Raw genomic sequence first — 7,028 nt, 5'->3', positions numbered from 1 at the left:
CCATAAGGCCTCTGAACAAATGCAGATTTGCCCATATCTTTACATTGGTTACAAAGAGGTAGAACAGTTTTATATTTAGTTTTCAGAGTTTGGATTTTTTTGTTAAAAAAAATCTTTAGGGTCGGGGTCAAAATTTAGGGGCTTTCGGGTTAGCGGAAACACAACAATTTTTATTTTAGGCCTGACATGCCGGTATTGTATCGTGTATAACATTTAGATCTAAATTACCTGTTACGTAGATGGAAACGCAGTTGTATAAGCAATTCCCGTCACCGGGAACCGCTTTAGAATCATAGCATAAATGGTCAATATCATCTGGAATGAGTGCATTTGTCTTCTTTCAATCTCTGTAGAATATCTTCTCTAGGACAGTCTCTTATCATATCTCTAATACTGCTTATAATTTCTGTATAAATGACCTGACTTCGACCCTTGTCACGATCAAACACCGACCGTCGAAGTGATTTAAACTTTTCAATTTAGTCCACCATTGGTTTTTTCTACACCGGATTAAACGAGTCTTGTCCTTCTGTTAGAATATGCATGGTCGCAAAATGATATTCCGGAAATATCTCGTACCGTACACATATATAGTCGGCGTATGTTGCGAGTGAAAAAAGTAGGGGGAGGGGGATAAATAAAGGTGTTATCATTTCATGTAGACTAAACTGAAACTAACTGCTTGTTGTACACAAAAGAATTTAACCAAAAAAAAAAATTCAAACAGGGAGCGCGCCGGCGCTGGATCCGCCTTTGGCACTGAATGTATCGTGGTGGATTTATACACAATGTAATCATGAGATAATAGCTGTATATTCCCATCATACCTAAAACAAATATTTAATCCATTATAATATTGTAATATCTTTTGTCTTTTTTAAAAGTTATTTTATCGAAAAATAACATAAAATTAAAATGGTTTGAAAAGCATTAGGTTCAGTGACGGATCCAAAGGAGGTCATGGTAAAGCAAAGGTTTATCATGGAGAAGTCCTGTGTGGACCCGGGTTAGAATAGGTGCCCCCCCCCCTCCCCATCACCATCGTCGTTTACCTTTAAAAGTTCTGGCAACAGGTGATACATCATGCTCTTTTCATAGCCCACTGGCACTTTGTCTTATTTTACAAGTTTTATCGTATTTTTACAGCCTTTCTAACTTTTGATTCCATGTGTACATTAAATCTCCACCACGTGAATGCCCTACATTCATACGCTATATATATAGAGTGAGAGAGAGATTGTCCTGAAATTTAAAGTGTACATACTAAGGAGAGAGAGAGAGAGAGATTGTCCTGAAATTAAAAGTGTACATACTAAGCAAAAATTGATAGACCCTGTATATAATTTTGCGATTTATTTGGAAGCAAAATTCGAAAGTGACATTTTGCTAGAAAAAAGATGGGACTACAAAATGAATATATACTTCAAAGAAAATTAGAGGACAGACTTTTGTTGTTTTTGTGTACTTTTGGATTGATACCAAGTTCTCGTTATTACATTCTGTAGCTTACCTGGTCAGCTTCCCGTTGTTAGCTAACCTGGTTAACTCAGTGAAGCTTTCTATTGAAAATATACCCATTTCTGTTAATTTTTAAGAGGTATTCATCCCGAAATGACCCTATATATCGTTTGGCAAACTCTCGTGATGGGATTCCATGATTTAAATCATTCATAGACCTACAGCTTGTGACTTCTCTACATGGGTAAACAATCTCTAATGGAGAAGGGACGTAAAACAACGTTCATTTCACAAATAATAAACAAATATGTTTTGAACTTCAATTCTCCTTTCTCAATGATATTTTGTGCACGGTGCATGAGACAAATTAGCCCGGTCATTGTGAAGAAGTTGAAGGCGTTCAAAGTTAACATGAAACACGTTTTGATTTAAATAATGTGGTTAAGGTGAGCTAAAACGAAAGCAGGATGTAAAGCTCAGGTGAGCTAAAAACTAAATCTGGGTGGAAATATCGTTTGAGCTAAAACAAAAGCGGGTGTAAGGTCCAGGTGAGCTAAAAACGAAAGCAGGATGTATACACAGGTATAGTCTAAAAACGAAAACAGCATACAAGAACCAGATGAACTAAAACGAAAGCAGAATTTTACGCACATGAAGATTCATAGATATTCTTAAAGTCAAGGTCGCGTTTTAATCTTAGTCCATGCACACTAGAAAACATGTAGCAAAAATGTATCAATATTAATGATATATAAAGCCGCTGTCCCCGCCTCCTGAATATTGGGGACTTCCCGTTGAGCCCAGTTCCCCTCTGTCTTTTCTATGTACATGTCGTACCTTACCACACTGACTAGGTTCGCTCTCGTGGGAGGACACACTTGCATGTATCGGTCTGGTTAACGAGTGAGTAAAAGACACAACATTTATGTCGAACAAACCAATTAATGACAGAAAATTAGAAATGAAATGTATACGTTGAGTTGTTTATTTTGGCATATATGAGCCAAAAATCTAAATATTGAATGAAAGTGAATGGATGACTCAAATTCATGTCAAAAAGTAACAAAATCTAATAATTATCTACCAATCCCAAGCCGCCACGCCTTACTAGAAACATGTTTACAAACAGAATTCCTGTTCACCAACAGTCCTGTCTACTTTCTTATCAATAAGTTGTTGTTTGTAATCGAAATTACTTCCTTTATGTAAAAAGAGTATATAAGTTTCTTTATCCACATTTTGTAGGCATAATTGTCTTTAATGTCCATGTACATTCTGGTAAGTACAATGAAATAATTGATGTGTGACGTAAGATTTGACAATACAGGAAGGAGGGTATGAACTGCCATGCTTCATGGCGGTATACTTCAGGAAGCGTATTAACACTTCATGAAAAGTATACTAGCGTGAAGCTTTGCAGTTCATACTCTTATGTATTTTCAAAAATGAAATTCATTTTTATATTTACATTTTACTTTTATTTTTGTCGCTATTTCCAGTTGTTAAAATAGCCGTACCGTATTAATCAAGATTCATACGCGGATTGTTTACAATTGCAGCGCATTCATGAGGAAATGGTTATCCTTAGTTTGTAAATATACCAATGGTATAAACATTGGAAATATAAATATAATGAAATGCTCGCTTTGTGTAAATAAAGATTCTGACAATAAACACCCCCTTAACGAGGTTCGTACCTGATTTCTACAGCAATGTCATCTTTTTGGGGTGCTTGTTTTTGTGCTACAGTGTGCTAAACTTGACACTTTTGCACTTAAAATTTACTTATCTGCATAAACTTGATTTGTCTGTTGGTATCAACATAATCAACACAAATCAATCGTTACATCAATTGATTGATTTAATATTGTTTAACGTCTCTCTCGAGAACATTTCACTCATATGGTGACGTCACCAATACCAGTGAAGGACTTCTGATGGGGTTACATCAATTAAATACATACTCATGTCTTCTAACAATATAGATATTTAAAAAGACTGATGCTATTAGACTGGAAGAGAACAATGAACTTTTTGCATTTCATGTACGAAAAAAATCATATTGAATTTGAGAACTCAAAAGAACATATTTAGAATTGTCAATTTTTTGAAAATGGCACTTAAGTTACAAAGTCTTATAGAAAATGAAACTTTAAAAAGTAAGGGTTATAAATACTATGTTTGAACTATTGGTCAAAATTCTTTATTGTTATACGAAATTTTGGATAGATTAAATTAATTGCTGTTTTGTTTGGAAAAATATATCCACCAAATCAATGAATGAAAGGTGAAGATAACGAACAGTGAAAGGTGAAGATAACGAACAATGAAAGGTGAAGATAATGAGCAGTGAAAGGTGAAGATAACGAACAGTGAAAGGTGAAGATAACGAACAGTGAAAGGTGAAGATAACGAACAGTGATCAATGCAAGAACTTTTTAAAAACATTGACAATCATTATAGTATGCGATATTTACAAGAATGCGATATTTACAGAAAAATTTGAACACTTTTATAATACAACTGTTTGTACACACGAAATGATGGTTTTTTTTTATTACCTGATTGTGTATTTTTAACTTTTATGTCCGTTGGATGGGACGTTAAAGGGTGTCCCTTTGTCAAGGATCACAACCCCCATTGGCACGCAAAAGATCGTTTCCCTGATTTTCGAAAAAGGGAAAGCTCACTGGGGGCCGTCAGGGAAGCTCAAACACTCACAACCAAACATATTTCAATTACTTAACCGCCGTAAAATGGCTGAAATATTGTCAAAACGGTGTAAAACCATAACCAATCAATCAACCACAACTCCTGCAAGGAATACATAAAATAAAGAGTTGGGCACACACGGTCTTACAAGGGGTGGAATGAAGTGCCTAGGAGGAGTAAGCATCCCCTATCGACCGTTTACACCCGCAGTGAGCCCTATATCTTGATCAGGTAAATGAAAAAATCCGTAGTCAGAATCAGTGTGTAAAGAACGGCATAACAATTGGTATCAAACATGTCAGAAAGCATTTGACCCAATGATAGGTGGCACTGGAAAACTAAATCATTATAACGACCATAACCACCGCGATGATATAGAGGTTAGAGCGTTCGTCATGCAGGCGGAAGCGAATCCCGGTCGCGACAGGCCTAAGTCATTAAAACAGGTAGTGACAGTTCCATCGCCAAACGCTCGGCATCAGGTGTGAATTTCACGGGTCCTCGGAGATGACCTTAAAAATGGATGTTTTGTGACAGAGAATATGTGGCACGCTAAAGAACCCTCACTGCTCAATGGTCGTAAGCGTCGAGCAAAGGCCTAAATTTGAAACCCTTCATCGGTATTGGTGACGTCCCCGTATGAGTGAAAAATTCTCGAGTGAGACGTTAAACAAGATACAATGAATATAACGATGATAGAATTTGCGAAATGCTGACTTTCAACGAAACTGTTGAAACCTATAATATCAACGTCTTTGTTAGTAGCCTGCCTCCATTTCAAAACTAGTCATACTTAGGTGATTTATAAATAGCCACACCATCACGGTGGGTTTTTTTTACGGACAACCACACTGTCCTCAGTATTATTCACAGACAACCACACTATCCTCAGTATTATTTACAACCACCCTGTCCTCAGTATTATTTACAGACAACCACGTTTTCCTCCGTATTATTTACAACCATACTGTCTTCAGTATTATTTACAGACAACCACATTGTCCTCCGTATTATTTACAACCACACTGTCCTCAGTATTATTTACAGACAACCACACTGTCCTCGGTATTATTTACAGACAACCACACTGTCCTCAGTATTATTTACAGAGAACCACACTGTCCTCAGTATTATTTACAGACAACCACACTTTCCTGAGTATTACTTAAAGACAACCACACTGTCCTCAGTATTATTTACAGACAACCACACTGTCCTCAGTATTATTTACAAACAACCACATTGTCCTCACTATTCCTTAAAGACAACCACACTGTCCTCAGTATTATTTACAACCACACTGTCCTCAGTATTATTTACAGACAGCCACACTGTCCTCAGTATTATTAACAACCACACTGTCCTCAGTATTACTTAAAGACAACCATACTGTCCTCAGTATTATTTACAGACAACCACACTGTCCTCAGTATTATTTACAACCATACTGTCCTCAGTATTATTTACAGACAACCACACTATCCTCAGTATTACTTACAACCACACTGTTCTCAGTACTATTTACAGACAACCACACTGTCCTCAGTTTTCTTTACAGACAACCACACTCCTCAGTATTATTTACAGACAACCACACTGTCCTCAGTATTATTAACAACCACACTGTCCTCAGTTTTCTTTACAGACAACCACACTCCTCAGTATTATTTACAGACAACCACACTGTCCTCAGTATTATTTACAGACAACCACACTGTCCTCAGTATTATTTACAACCACACTGTCCTCAGTATTATACACAACCACACTGTCCTCGGTATTATTTTCAGACAACCACACTGTCCTCAGTATTAATTACAGACAACCACACTGTACTCAGTATTATTTACAACCACACTGTCCTAAGTATTATTAACAACCGCACTGTCCTCAGTATTATTTTCAGACAACCACACTGTCCTCAGTATTATTTACAGACAACCACACTGTCCTCAGTATTATTTACAACCACACTGTCCTCAGTATTATTTACAGACAACCACACTGTCCTCAGTATTATTTACAACCACACTATTCTCAGTATTATTTTCAGACAACCACACTGTCCTCAGTGTTATTTACAGACAACCACACTGTCCTCAGTATTATTTACAACCACACTGTCCTCAGTATTATTTACAACCACACTATCCTCAGTATTATTTTCAGACAACCACACTGTCCTCAGTATTAATTACAGACAACCACACTGTCCTCAGTATTATTTTCAGACAACCACACTGTCCTCAGTATTATTTACAGACAACAACACTGTCCTCAGTATTATTAACAACCGCACTGTCCTCAGTATTATTTACAACCACACTCTCCTCAGTTTTATTTACAGACAACCACACTGTCCTCAGTATTGTTTACAGACAACCACATTGTCCTCAGTATTGTTGACAGACAACCACACTGTCCTCAGTATTATTTACAGACAACCACACTGTCCTCAGTATTATTTACAGACAACCACACTGTCGTCAGTATTATATACACCCACACTGTCCTCAGTATTATATACAGACAACCAAACTGTCCTCAGTATTGTTTACAGACAACCACATTGTCCTCAGTATTGTTTACAGACAACCACATTGTCCTCAGTATTGTTGACAGACAACCACACTGTCCTCAGTATTATTTACAACCACACTGTCCTCAGTATTATTTACAACCACACTGTCGTCAGTATTATATACACCCACACTGTCCTCAGTATTATATACAGACAACCAAACTGTCCTCAGTATTATTTACAGACAACCACACTGTCCTCAGTTTTATTTACAGACAACCACACTGTCCTCAGTATATTTACAAACAACCACACTGTCCTCAGTATTATTTACAAC

Source organism: Ostrea edulis, chromosome 6 (assembly GCF_947568905.1).
Source record: "Ostrea edulis chromosome 6, xbOstEdul1.1, whole genome shotgun sequence".
Classification (NCBI taxonomy): Eukaryota; Metazoa; Mollusca; class Bivalvia; order Ostreida; family Ostreidae; genus Ostrea; species Ostrea edulis.
Note: the sequence above shows the minus strand (reverse complement) of the source record.